Source organism: Glycine max, chromosome 16, assembly GCF_000004515.6.
Source record: "Glycine max cultivar Williams 82 chromosome 16, Glycine_max_v4.0, whole genome shotgun sequence".
Lineage (NCBI taxonomy): Eukaryota > Viridiplantae > Streptophyta > Magnoliopsida > Fabales > Fabaceae > Glycine > Glycine max.
The window spans coordinates 21,587,261-21,603,079 of record NC_038252.2 but is presented as its reverse complement, the minus strand read 5'-3'; the positions used below and the strand labels follow the sequence as shown (position 1 = coordinate 21,603,079).

Genomic DNA, 15,819 nt, shown 5'->3' with positions numbered 1-15,819 from the left:
AACGCCCCATACAACTATAACTATACCAGAGGCTGACCTTGTCAGTTGTAAAAAGCAACTGTTAAGAAAGGGTAGGGGTTGATGCCATTGGTAAAAATGTTTTAGTTAGTTGATTCTATTGTCAGTTAAGAAGCCTAACAATTATAAATAAGCCTTAGACGACTAATGTAAATTCCTAATTGTGTTGCGAGTAAACATTGTTTGTATTGGGATATTTTTATTGGGAGTAAACATTGTTTTCTGATTTACTGCTCTTGCTGAAAGGCTATCACAGCTGAAACCATTCAATTGATAGGCAAAGGAGGAATTAGGACTCCTGTTTTTTTATGGAGAATGAGTTTAAAAACGAATTTTTACAGTCAGAATTTTATGAGGTGTATGATTTTGGAACAAAGAGGCAACAAATTATTTTGACACCAATGTATAGCATGTCATTTGGTGGAACACATTCAAGGTCAACAAGAGTTTGTTTTTTGCAAAAGAATTTTCAGAAGCCCTTTACTTTGATCAATTTGAGCAATTTGGATTGTAGAGGCAGAAGATAGGGGACTGGTGTCTATATAGTTGCTTGCTTAATCATGTTATTGCAATGTTTAGTGATTATGTTACTGCAATATTTGCTGATAATAACTTATCTTTGTAATGATCAAGAATCATAAGCATACTGATCTATTCAATTTATTGGTTTAGTCAAAGATAAGTTGTCCGTTGCATGAAGAATTCTTACGATTATTATCTTTTTGTAACTTAACTCTCCAAAAATAATGAGACAGGCATATTTAAGAGATAACTGTTGGATATATAATAAGTTGCATAGTGGTGGCTTAGGAAATTAAAGGATGCAAAAGTAAGATAATCATATATTAGTTCAAAGTTTAAATGTATTTTAATTTAAACATACAAACCACTTAAGTTGAAAGCTCGCTAACACATTCACTTTTTCACATTTAAACAAGGGTTCAATGTTCAAACATATCTAAGATAAGCCCAAAATAGTGAAGAAAAAAATTACGGACGGGCAAAAGAAGGCTCAATAAATAAATAAATAAATAAATATATATATATATATATATATATATATATATATATATATATATATATGTCAAGCTTAAAAAAAAATAGATTTGAGACCTCTGAAACTTTAAAAAAGGAGTAGGTACAAATCCAGATAATAAATAAAAGAAGCTTGGTTGCTTAAGCTAGAGATTGAAGGAATGAGAGTGTTGGAGAATAAATTAAATCTCACATTTGTGGGTTAGAAACAAACAAATTAAAGGGTATATAAGTAAGAGGATGATGTGTTTAAAGCGTTAAGCTAGTCATTTTTAAATAAACAATCTAATTATTAAAGCTTAAAACCTAGTAACATACACTTTTTATCACTTTTTGAAAAGTGTCCAAACATAAATTCTAATGATTAATAACCATTATATACCAACACATCACATGCTTGTATTATTGCAGACATATATAGCTGATAGCTGCCGCTCGTTTTATAACTGTTAAGTGCCTTATCTTGTTGAATGATGCCTCTATCTAGTGCAAACATGTTGCTGCTCAAGCTGTTTAATATTTAGGCACACGGCCTGAAGCTTTCATTTCTCATCGGGTTCAACCTTTGAAGAAATATGATAGATAAGTTGATATATATATATATATATATATATATATATATATATATATATATATATATATATATATATATATATATATATATATATATATATATATATATATATATATATATATAGGGGATTTTGCTGTTGTGTATCAGCTTTAATTTATAGCTTGCATTACTTATTAGCCTCTGGACATCTTGTGCTTTGGCTTCTTGGCAATTAAATGTTTTGCTCATAAAATTAAAAAAAAAAAAAAAGCACGACACCTTTAATTTATTCTGCCAGGGAATAAACCATTTCTTGTTTGAACGAAATATATATAGCTATGTTTTGTTCACAATGAAATCATGATTATATAAGTATAATGTAATTTTGATTGAAAATGTTATGTGAAACTCATTAACGTGGCTCAAGCTTATTGGGTGAAGAAATGCATATAAAATGTGACAATTTCATATAAAATTATATTTTGAAGTGAATCAGTTAATCATTAGAAGGAGGATTAAATAGTCACACACAAATTCACTAGGTCTTTTTTTGCACAAATAAAAACTTGCTTATGATATTTTATTTTCAAGTTATTGTATGGAAATTAAAATTTTAATTAGGAGCTAGGCTTTTCATCTTAACTAATCAGATAAAATAGATAATCCAACAAAAAAATCTCTAAGTTAAACAAATGTTATGTTGCTAGCTTTTGTAGTATAAACCACAACTCAGTATCCTGATATTCTGAACTTCTACAGGTTCTACTTAGTATTCATTGCTAGCTTTTGTAGTATAAACCACAACTCAGTATTTTAATGTTGTTAGATTAATTAATATATTTATTACGTCAAAAATTTCAAATTTACATATAAAAAGCGTGGATGAAAATCCAGCGTTTTAATTGAATTGAAACAAAAAATAAATCCTTGAGCTGAGTTTATAAACTAAAATTTCTCACTTGCAAAAATGATGTCATTAGAGTGTTCAATCTATATACACATTAATACTATGTCTTGTCTCAAACCCAACTCCCAACAATAATGGCATTAGAATGATCAATCAATAGACACATAGTATTAATTAATACTGCCTTCGGAGTACTGAAATATGAAAAAAAATAATGAATGTTGAATTTAAATATAAGTAAATTTTTATTTTTCTAATATTTAATAATAATATCTTTAATATGTCTTTTATTTAATTAGTTTTATTTTTATCAACCTTTTTTTGTCTTATGTAATTAATGTAAAGGATATTTTAGGAAATGAATTAATTCTTTCATCCCATTATAATTGTTGTGTAAAAAAAATTATTTTAAAATAGCTATCATTTTATGTTTCCATTATAATATTAAGTCTTTTTTTTCACTTATATCCCTTATAATATTAATTAATGATGAATAACAAAATCTATAAATGAATTAATTATTATATAAGGTTAATTTTGTAAAGTTATTATTCTTTTTTATCTATTTATTATTTGATTAAATTACACATGTCTCCCTTGAAGTTTAAGAAAATTACACATGTTATTTTTTTTGTTTTTAAAACCTATACAAATTTCCTAAATGTTGTATAAGACATTTAACATTAACAAGTCATGTGTGCTGGCAATTTTAATTATAAAAAGTTAAAATATATTTTTCGTCTTCAATAATATAAAAATATTTAGAATCTGTCGTTATAAAAAACTTATCTATTTTTTATATTTGTAAATTTTGAATCTGTTACTTTTTACTTGATATTAAGGTTGGGTATATTTGAACCTACACATATGTTATTATAGAAAGTGTCAAATTTTTAGAATAATCTAAGACGAAAATTATTTTAAAATTGAGAAAGAAACTTTTTTTATTGAGATTATCAAAGATTAGAATAGTTGATAATATAAAATTAGTTGATAATAAATTAAAAAACACTGGCTACAAAATATAGTTGAGTATTGTCATATCATACTTGTTAATAATATGATAAGTTATTAGACTATAAATTTCACACTGTTACATCAGTTAATATTATTATTTAGTAAATTTAGACTTTTGACCCATTAAAATTTAGATTAAGGATTAAAAATATAAATTTTTAAAAAATAGCTATAAAAAGATTACAAAAGCTTCTTTTTTTCCCATATTTTCATACAACTTAACATATGACCTATAAGGCAAATTTACTTTATAGGGTTTCTTTTAGAAACAATTTACGGAAGGGGGTCTCATTTATAACAAATTGCAGAGGGGGTCTGTTTCTTACATGGGTGCCACCATTGACACTGGCGGGAAGCTTGAACCGCCAGTGCCAATGGCGGGATAGTGGGTACCGCCAGTCGCAGCAGCGGGACAGGCAAGGGGTACCGCCATTCCTTCTGGCGGGATAGGCTGAGTAGGAGTGAGAAAACGTGTACACAGTGCATATCGCCATTTCTCCTGGCGGGACATGCCTACGTGGGCAGTCCCGCCTTTGGAGCTGGCGGGATAGGGGCAATATGAAGTTCTCTCTCCTATTACGTTATTACGTTTACAGTTGCAAATTGGAAAATCAACCACCAAAAGTTAAGTTGATTTATTAGTTGTTGTTAGTGTTTGTTTTCCCAAAATGTGGAAGCAGGAAAAGGCAAATGACGAAAAAGGTGAGGCTCATTATCTTTTTCATGGTTTAGCTTTTTATTTAGAAGACTGAAAACATTTTTGTGGGAATCAAACTAAAAAATTATTCTGTTCAAACATAGAAGATGGAAAACAGAAAAAATGTAGTCTTTCATGCACAAATTAAACAATTTTTTCTCAAATTTTTTATCTTTTTTGTTTTAAATTGTTTTATAATTTTAAACACATTTTTTATTCTTCTTTCTATACAACTATACAAGAAGAGAACAATACTAATTTTCTTATCTTTTATTTCTTTCTTATCATACAATTTGAAAAAAAAAATCATTTATATATTTTCTATTCCTTTTCCTTCCTTATTTTTCTCTTCTTACACTTTTTTTTCCATAAATCAAACATACAGTTTTCTATGTACTTAAGTTAATCACTTAAAAGGTGAGAATCTCCTTCACTACTAAAAAAAAGGCTTTTTACGACGGTTAATAAGTGTATTTAACGACGGTTATCAACCGTAATTGTTTAAAACGTCGTTAAAACAAAATCAGTTTTTACGACGGTTATTATAATAACCGTCTTTAAATGTAGGAACCTTTCAAAGACGGTTATTAACTAATAACCGTCTTTGTATGTTATGTCAAAGTTTACATTCAAAGACGGTTATTTGTTAATAACCGTCTTTGAACTGTGTGTCAGAATAGACATTCAAAGATGATTATTAGTTAATAACCGTCTTTGTATGTTGTATCAGAGTTTACATTCAAAGACGGTTATTTGCTAATAACCGTCTTTGAACTGTGTGTCAGAATAGACATTCAAAGACGGTTATTAGTTAATAACCGTCTTTGAAAGGTATGTCAGACTTTACAATCAAACAAATAACCGTCTTTGAAAACTGTGTCAAAATAGACATTTAAAGACGGTTATTTGCTAATAACCGTCTTTAAATGTTGTGTCTTTCAAAGACGGTTAATTGTTATTAACCGTCTTTAAATGTTATACGAAATTTTAGATGGAGTAGTACAATAAACAGGTTTACGACAAATAACCATATGTGCTGAATCATTGTCAACCAGTTTCAACTATTAGTATGTGTTTAATAATCATAATTATCTTAAAAATTCATATGAACTGAATCAAGGGATTGAACATGGAAAGCAGTGGACTCCGATAATAACTCAGTTTTAACCATAACATCCAAAAAGGGTTCAGTTTCAATAATAACTCAGTTTGAAATGTTGTGTATATTTATATTTATATGTTTAATTAGCATAAAATATTTGATGTTGCTTAGTACAGTGTGATTTCCAAGGAAAATATTGTAGGTTATTGCAAGATTCTGTCCATTTACTAGTGCAGGCGCCTCCAACCCCATCACAACACTTGCATACAACTCCAAGCGTTGCAAAAATCTTTGAGTACCCTGCAATTACATCACATATATAAATCAATAAACAGCCAAAAAAGAATTTAACTAGAATGAACTAATAAAATCATAGATTGTTATATATAGTAATAACTTTTTTATATGAAAAAATCTGTTGGAGATATTAAAAAATCAGTGCTAGTTGGTATACATAATAAGAGTATATTAATTTTTATGATAATTATTTTAAAAATTATATCTAAGAGAAATTCTAATTAGTTAATGGTATAATTATCTTTGTATTAAAAATTGGACACCGCAACAAAATCAACTAGCACTGATTTTGTTAACCTACATGTGCAAATCCTCTGATTTTGTTAACTTGTTAAACATTTTTTAATTTTTATTATTTCTATTGTTTTCTAGTACACCAGTACACCCGTTTCTCCTTCACGAGGATTGAAAATATTATTTATCTTAAATATTAATATAGATTTATGTTTTATGTTAACAAAATAAAAGCAAAACTCATTATGTACTGAGTTTTAAAGAATGAGAAATTAACATTCTTTTCTAAAATGTTTTTTATTTATCCCATTTATTGTATTTTAAAAACTATATTTTACCATATACTTTAATAAATTATATATCTGTAATTGACAACAATAATTAATGATTAAAAATATTATACTTTACAATCAATAATTAAAAAATTAATTATAAATAATTCCTACTATAAATTTAAAAAATATTTATATATTTAAAATATTCATGAATATTATTTACTTGTGTATAACACGAATCAATTAGAGTTGCTAACTAGTGATATAAAATTATTATCATTAGTTATGAAAAATAATTAACTCATTTGAATCTATCTAATATATCTATCTATGTAAAGGAAGTTTGAATTTATATGAATCGTTAGATCAAAATTTTTAAATTAATTTAAAGCTACTTTTAAATTGAAAACACTGTGTTCTTGCGTCTTGAGATTTGACAAGTTACTATAAAAATTCAGAAATTGTGAAAATTCAGAAATGTATTATGAAAATTCAGAAATTGTAACATATCCAGCAGAAAAGATGTTTATTTATAGTCCAGAACATAAGATAGAAAAGATATTTTCTTAAAAGCAAGTAGATGCATCATATAAAAAAGTATCCAATAACTCTAGTTATGATGGAATCTGATATTTTTTTTGGCTTCCTAAGCACTCTAATATGACTGAAATCTTCAAAAGTTCAAACTGGTCAATCCTCACACTTCCACTTGGTAGATATACCACTCAATTATTAGTAGATACTTATTGTTCTATTATTTCTAAATCTTCAGGAATACTAAAGGGTGATCAAGAAAGGACTCTCACAAGGCCCTCTTACCTCATTGATTACGTCTAAGGCAGCATCTTGAGGAGGAAGCTAACCTGAATAGCCAAATTGCACCAAATTGTTATCCGCATTTGAGACTGGAAAAGTCAAGCTTTTTTGTAAAACAAAACTTCAAGCGGAAATTTAAGATGGTACAAGTATATATAGAAGTGGATGGATTATGAAGGTAGCTGAATCAAATGCTTTAGCTCTATCAATTTTTTTAAAGGAAAGTGAGCATTGGCTAAAAGGGAAAGACTAGAGAGCAAAGAAGGATCAGGAAGGCTCCTTATAGGGATAGCTTCATTTTATTTTAATGGTTATCAGATCCAGAGTTGTAGTTGCACTCACTATATGCTATGGGAACTAAAATCAATATATAAGAAACCATATAGAGCACTAAGTCACAGCTAGATTCCATCTATATTGTCCAAATATCTATCAATTTTGTACCTCAAGTTTATAAACATTAGATTCATTTGTCTTTTTATTTTATAGAAATTAATTAAGCAATTAGTATAAAAATTATTAATCGTCATTAAAATAGAATTATCATAAACAATATGATGCATCAGTAACATATACCTCAATTTTCTATGTTAATAAATTTGTATGTTAACGCCATATATTATACTTTTATCATAAATTTATAATTTATAATAATATATATACAATAACAGAAACGCACCTAACAACTCATCATTAAGTTTGTGATTTTTTTTTAGGTGAGCCATTCAAGCAACCAACATATATCTTAATGTCCAAAACAAAAAGAAGTTACCTGTTTTCCATGTGAAGACAAACTTTTATGCAGTTCCTCTAGAGCAGTGATTCCAGCGGTGTCAATGTTCACTAAATCTATCGGAAGAAAAGCCTCATGAATCAAATAATAATACACATACACTTTGTTATTTTAAACACCATATTAATATTTCTTATTTCTTTTTCTCTTTCTTTTCATCACATCACAAAATCTATCAAATCTATATACTTTTTTTCTTTTTCTAGGTGTTCAATGGGTATTAACTAGAGTAGTTCATGTATCATTTTTCTTTTAATAATAATAAAAAAAAACAGCAGCTGATCGAAATTGTAAAATTTTTAACCACATTGCTTTCTCACCAATGGTCTTATGTATAATATTCTAAGATGTATATATGTGTACTTTTTTCGAACTTTACGTAATCAGTTATTATAGGTACTTTAGTAAAAGTAAAAGGTGCAAAATATGCTGTTAATTTCATTTTCTTTTCCTTTTTGTGGAAAGATCAATATCCTCCTATATTTAATAACAAGAGTCAGAAAGTCTTACTGGAGGTGTCAAGCCTTACTGGAGGTGTCAAGAATTAAAAGTGAAAAGCCTTACTGACATCTCTTCCGTTTTCTTTTCTTTAAAAACTACAAGATATAATATGTTTTTCATATACTAATAGATTTCATTTTCAGTATATTACCTAATTTTTTTATTATATCTAACATTTTCAAAATTTTATTTTTGGTGCTTTCTATTAATTTTTATTTATCAATTAAATGATAACGTGACAAATTATCATAATATCAATTATCAAACTAATAGAACATCACATTAGCAATACTAAGGCATTATTGGCATTTGAAAGTTTGTATTTAATTGACTTATTTTCCATTGAGTTAGCGTGCCTTTTTTTTAAAAGGATATTGCTGCATAATTTGGTGGTAATAGAATATAATAAGAGTTCCATTATAATAGAATATAATAAGGCAAGGCATGGCTGACCAAGTACTTATAGAATACAATCCTTGAACTCAATCCTATAACTTACCATACAGACAAGGCATCGACAGCAATAGTGGCATTCTTCAACTGGCCAGTCATAAGTACCAATATCCTGTAGTACTAGTTCTCTAAGCTGCATCAACATTTAAGATTCACGTGTCACCAACCAAGTACCCAAATGTTCTTCTCATTAAATGCACCAATTATACATAATTGATTGTCTAGTTTCATTCTCATTCGAGATTAGAATTTTGTTAATAAATAAAAAAGATTTCAACTGTTAAGACAAAATACAAGGCCAATGAAAAACTGAAAGACATCATATAAGTCCAGCAAGAATTCAAAGACTTCACTAGATATGCCAGAAATACTAATATACGAATTCAAAGACTCTGTTGCGGCGCCTTTGTGTTTGCCGCAGACACAAACAAGTGCTGCTATGCATCTCTAACCAAATAAGTGCTGCAGACACAGCACAAACAAGTTTTTATATACAAAATTTAAGATCTTTACTCTTGTTTTCAAATAGCATATGCACAGGGTAGCTAGCCTGATTGCTCATGTAAAGCAAAAAGAGGAACATATAATTAATCTAACCTTACGCTCACGAACAACCTTGGCGGCCTTGTCCATTCCTTCCTCAAGGAGCCTGAGATCTTCCATGCCCAGCTCATTCAGACAATCTCCAATTCTCTACCTAAGCCATGAACAAACACCAGCAGTAAAGTAAACAAATTAAATAAAACATGTGCATGTGCATATATATATATATATATATATATATATATATATATATATATATATATATATATATATATATATCAAGAATAAAACATTACCAAAGAGATCGATCGAAGTGATGAAAGATATATATACCTAAATTCCTTACGAAGATTCCTATTCACCTCTTTCAGTTTCTTCAAGTTCTCTTGCATATTCTGGGGGACAAATCAACCAATTAAAATAAAATATATTATCAATTACAACTTCCAAAGCAGCAGGCAGAAGTAAATCTGAAGAAAAGAAAAGAGAGAACCTCGTAATGAGAGTTCCAAATATCAACTCCCAGAGTCATCTGGTATTGATCGAAGAACTGCTTTGTTCTTGAAAAAAGAAAAAGACATAAGAGAGAAGATAGGTAGGTAGGGTTTGTTGGACGAGATAGAGAATAAAAAAAACGTACGATTGCTCGATCTTGTGGAGTTTTCCAGTGCTGGAGAACATAATAATAGAAACCTTGGCATCGCAGAGAACAGTGAGCTCGTTGGCCTTCTTGGTGGTGTTCTCTATCCTCTTGATTTGGATCTTTCCTCTAGCCATAGCTAATAGCTAGCAGCTTCTTCACTTGCTCGATCTGGGGCAGCGATTTCAATTAATGAGGGAAAGAGGAGGTGCGTTTGCATTGCCGCAAATGGGAGGCCTCTTTGCCAAATTAGTGAAAGCTATTGCATGCTTTTTCATAAACGTCTTGTGCTCTTTCTCGTTTCATCGTCAACACCAGCTCCTATGTGCACTGTGGGGACCCTTACGAGAAAGAGAAGAGAGAGTATGAGAGTGAGAGTATGAGAGGGTCAGCTGAGTGGAGGCAGGAAGGTTCAAGAATTAGGGTTTGCGAAAGGAGAAGGAGGAGGACGCATTTTGCTTTTTTTGTTTCTCAATTACGACGGGTTTTTATTAAGACCCGCAGTGAATTTAATTACATATAACATTCTAAGGCGGTTTTCAATGACCGTCTTAGAATGTGTGTCGTAAAATACTCTAAAACTAACAATAATTACAAAAATGCCACCGTACTATTTTTTAAGGCGGTTTCTGTACAACCGTCGTAGGATACGTGTTGTAAAAAGCTATTTTTATAGTAGTGATAATAATTTTAAACCACTCCACGTGGACAGGTTTGATGGGACTGAAGCTTGGAGAGTGATGCTGAATGATGAGACTCAAGCCTGATCTGATGCAGCTAGGGTTCACATGCACTGAAATTGTTTTTATGCAGGGCTAGGGAGGAGAATAGGGCACTGTTTGGATAGGGAAATCAGAAATCACATGCATGCATGGCAGCTTAAAGAGCTAGGCATCTAGGAGGTGACCATACAGAGTTACTTTAATAATGGTGTATAAATTTGCGTACGTAGCTTTTTGCTAAAAAATTTCTTTAAATAGAGCAAACTTCAATCATACTTTGCACTTACATAAATTTGAGACTGAAGAGAGTATTGTGAAAGAGGAAGAAAGAGTTTTGAAGTTTGATTCTATAGTAAGGATGTTTTATATTTATTTAATTAAAGTTTTCTTTCATTTTGTTTATTTATGATGTACAAATTTTTTATTTTGAAGTAACAAATATTATGGTTAGAATGAAATTTGAAGCTCAAATTTAAGTGTATTAATTTTGTAAATTACATTTTAAATTTAAAAAATATTAGTAGTAATTATTTGTAAGCCTTTTTGTTAATGGTTTTTGCGTCTGAAGTATTATTTGACATATAATTTAATTTAAGACAAAAAATAATTACATGCTATTTCTTAAGTATTTTGTGGTTTGTTCTGAGTACGAAGTTTTATTTTACTTGTAATAAAATTTAGTATAAGTTAACAAAAAGAAATTGTAATTTTAATTATAAAAACAATAAGAAAAATATTACCAATTTTAAAAGTCCCGTCATTTAAATTTACTAACATGTGAATAACAATTTTTCGTTACTATATTTATTAGTAATTTATTGATTTTTAATAATCTTAAAAGAAGTTTACTTGGATTTTTAGATTATTTTATACTAGATCAAGTCTAATACTTGTCCAATTATCGAAAAATAATAGGTGAATATTTTATCTCTCCAAGCAATCACTAGTGCAGAAAATTAAAAAATATAGTTGAATTAATCCTTTAACACTCACTAATTTTGTATCTCTTTGTTTTTATCACATATATCATATTAGTTATTATACTTGAATTGTATATATTTCTTTTATCTCCTTGTCTCACTAAGTTTCAAATTAGTTGTTCACCGAGTATTTTTTGCCTTACATATACGTGCATGTAATTTAATTAATTAACCATTGAGACTATTAAGTGGAGATGGAGGAAAAATTACGCCTTATTTGTCTGTCTCCTCCACTCCTATATATAGACAATATACTTTCCTACTAATTTTCTCATATGTATATATATGATATATCCTTCATTACCGAATATATGCCATTTGAGTTAAGTAAAGTAAGTTGTTCTCGTTAATTAGTACTGAAAAACGACTTTGAAGATACAAATATTGGGGCGCCTAGGCGTGTTGGCCATGTGCCGTCTGAAATTTTTTTAAGTGTAATCCTTTCATTTATAACCCTTCCATTTTGTGTCTGCCAAGCAATTTACATGATGATGAAGATGATGATGATGATGATTACCTTGCATCTAACTCATACGTTGAAGAGTCTTTCGATGAAGATGATAGTGATGATGGAATATCTGATACAGACGATGAAGTCACGGACATCGTTGAACCAGTTTCAATTAATATTTGAAGGCAAAGTTTAAGTGAATTAATTTTTTTAATTAGAATTTTGATTATAAAATGAGTGTGAGTAATTATTTATTTTAAAACTCCTATTGTTATGATTAATTATTATTAATTTTGATGATGTAGGTATATCATTGAATTTCAATTATTACAGGTGTTGTATTTCAATGGAAGAGTATATGAAGACAGTGATGGTGTAATATTTGAAGGCAGTAAAAAGGCCATTCAGATTAAACGCGGAATTAGTTGCGATGCTTTGAAAAAAAAAATTGGAGATAAGGTAAAGTTAGAAAATAATGAAATTATTTCTACTATAAGTTGTAGATTTTTAGTTTCAGGAAAATATGTTGCATTGCAAATTTGTGATGACAAAGATGTTGAAACTATGATCGAAAGTTTTCAACAACAACAACAAATGTCAGTTCTAGAATTGTACGTAGAAAAGGATGTTGCTGGTGGTTCGATGTTTCATGCTGCAAATTCTGTTACGTCATGTGGACGTAATGTATCTCATCATGAATCGGAATTTTGTGTCTGCCAAGCAATTTACATGATGATGAAGATGATGATGATGATGATTACCTTGCATCTAACTCATACGTTGAAGAGTCTTTCGATGAAGATGATAGTGATGATGGAATATCTGATACAGACGATGAAGTCACGGACATCGTTGAACCAGTTTCAATTGTTCACCCAAGCGAAGGTAAATGTTTGTGAAATACAAAATTAGTTGAATACATCTATCTTTTTATGAGAATTGTATTTAATGGTAACTAAATAGGAGTAGTTTGTTGACATGATTTTTTTTAAATTATTAGGTGTACCACAAATTCAAAATCCATTTTGGAATGATGCTATGCATTATAATAATATCAATTGGAGTCATCCGGACGAGGAGGACATTTGTGGTCTGGACATGCCAACGACTTTTAATGTTGGACAAGAATTATATGTTGGCATGGATTTTGACAGTAAAGATGCGGTCAAAAATGCACTGAAACAATATGTGATGAAGGTGCATCAAACTTTTAAGGTTGTTGAAACGAAATCACACAAATATATCGTTTGTTGCCCCAACAACACCGAAGAGTCTCCTTGCCCTTTTTATATGAGGGCAATTTTATCCAAAAAAATTGATGCATGGAAAGTGACACAATGGGGTGGACCGCACACATGTCTAAATATGACTATGACACAAGACCATGAGAAGCTTGGTTCAAATTTAATTGCGACTTGCGTAGTAGGTACGTTTTTTATGTTCATATTATCCTACTTTTGTGTTATTTGTTATTTTAATTTGTAATTTGATTTTATTATTTGAATTACAGGCATGATCAGAGAAGATCCATCAATAAAAATTTCTTTGATTCAAGAAAGGATAAATAGTGAATTTTCCTATAAGGTTTCATACAGAAAAGCATGAATGGCCAAACAAAAGGCGATTGCAATTGAATATGGCGATTGGGAAGAGTCGTATGCGAAACTCTCGTCATGGCTAACACACATGCAAAATCATTCTCCTGGGTCTTACTTTCAAATACTACATGACGATTTTATTGTTGGTAATAGGGTAAGTCGCGAACATCGTCAGTTTCATCGAGTATTTTGGACATTTGGTCAATGCAAAGAAGCTTTTAAGTACTGTAAGCCAATCATACAAGTTGACGGCACACATTTATACGGCAAATACCGTGGGACCCTGTTAATGGCCACATCGCAAGATGGAAATGGTGGTGTTCTTCCTCTAGCATTCGCCGTGGTCGAAGGCGAAACGCTAACAGCATGGTCATGGTTTTTTGCCCACTTGCGTGAACACGTCATAGATAAGAATGGAATTTGTCTAATATCTGATCGTCACGCGAGTATAAAGTCTGTTGTCGCTAACGAACATCTTGGTTGGTAACCTCCCCACGGTTATCATGTGTACTGCGTCCGACACATAGCCAGCAATTTCAATCGCAAATTCAACAACGCGAAAAAGAAAGAGATGTTCAAGAAATTGGGTAAGGTTTATTTTATACATTAATTTAATTTGAGTTTGATGTCTACGTACAACTTTTGATGATAACAAATTTGATGCAGCGTACACTCCTTGCAAGCATGTGTTTGATCAAAACTTAGAAAAATTTCGTCAACTGAGTCCAGCCATAGCAAGATGGATTGATCGCATTTCAAAGGAAAAATGGAGCATGGCTTACGATACATCTGGACGACGATATGGTCACATGATAACCAACCTATCAGAGTGAATAAGGTGTTGAAAGATTGTCGCAGCATTCCAATAACAGCGTTGGTCAATTCAACATATAGTAGGTGCCGAAAGTACTTTGTTGATCGTGGTCGCCAAGCCCAAAGACAATTAAGAGAAGGCCAAGTTTATTGTTCTAAGCTTGTTACAGAACTTAGGAAAAATCAAGAACAAGCTTGTTTGTACATCGTTCGCGTGTATGATATCCACTCGACAAGGTTTGAAGTAGAGGAGACCTTCAATCCTATAACGCAACGTGGCGGACAAAAATGGGCAGTTAACTTGAATGGCCATTATTGTCAATGCGGAAGGTATTTTGCGCTTCACTATCCATGTTCACACATTATTGCAGCTTGTGGTTACGTGAGCATGAACTACTACCAATATATAGATGTTGTTTACACCAATGAACACATCTTAAAAGCATACTTCGCACAATGGTGGCCTCTTGGGAATGAAGCGGCAATTCCTCCTTCTGATGAGGCATGGACACTAATCCCTGACCCAACTACAATTCGTGCGAAAGGTCGGCCAAAATCAACAAGGATAAGGAATGAGATGGATTGGGTCGAACCATCTGACCACCGACAAAAATGTAGTAGATGTGGAGCTGAAGGGCACAATAGGCGCCGATGTCCAATGCAATCTGACCGTGGGAGTAATTCATTTAATTGATTTATGTATGTTACATGACTGACTTGTATTGCTTTAGGTTTTGTTCAATGTATTTACTTGTTGGTCTTCAATGAAATCGTCAGTTACTTTTTGTTGAATGTGTGCTTCTAATGAAATAAAATTACATTTAGAAGTTGAAATAAATGGAGTGGATCAATCGAGGTTGAGTGACATTGGTGTTGATCGTTAGTTAGAAACGTTAGTGTCTAAGTATTTTGTCTACCTTAGTTTTTTTTAACTATCTACAATGACAAACTATGGACTTAGTCATTATGGTTTAGTGTCTAAGTATTTTGGTTTAGTGTTTAGGGTCTAAGCCTTAGGTTTTAGTGTTTAGAACTATGGGATTAGGGTTTACGCTTTATGTTTTAAGTGTTAGGGTTTAGTTTTTTATTTTAAGGGTTAGGGTTTAGTTTTTTTATTTTAGGGGTATGGGTAGGGCTAAGTTTTTTTATTTGAAGGGTTAGGGTTAGTTCTTATTTTTTTAGGGGTTAGGGGTTAGTTCTTATTTGTTAGGGGTTAGGGCTAAGTTTTTTTTTATTTTAGGGTTGGGGTTAATTTTTTTTATTTGAAGGGTTAGGGTTAGTTCTTATTTTTTTAGGGGTTAGGGGTTAGTTCTTATTTTTTTAGGGGTTAGGTCTAAGTTTTTTTTATTTAAGGATTAGGGCTAAGTTTTTTTT

General features: G+C 30.6%; 1 pseudogene; it reads right to left on the bottom strand.

Moving 5' to 3' along the window:
* Nucleotides 1-3,852: 3,852 nt before the first annotated feature.
* Nucleotides 3,853-10,018, bottom strand: LOC100809765 (agamous-like MADS-box protein AP3; annotated as a pseudogene).
* Between the last annotated feature and the right edge of the window lie 5,801 nt (nt 10,019-15,819).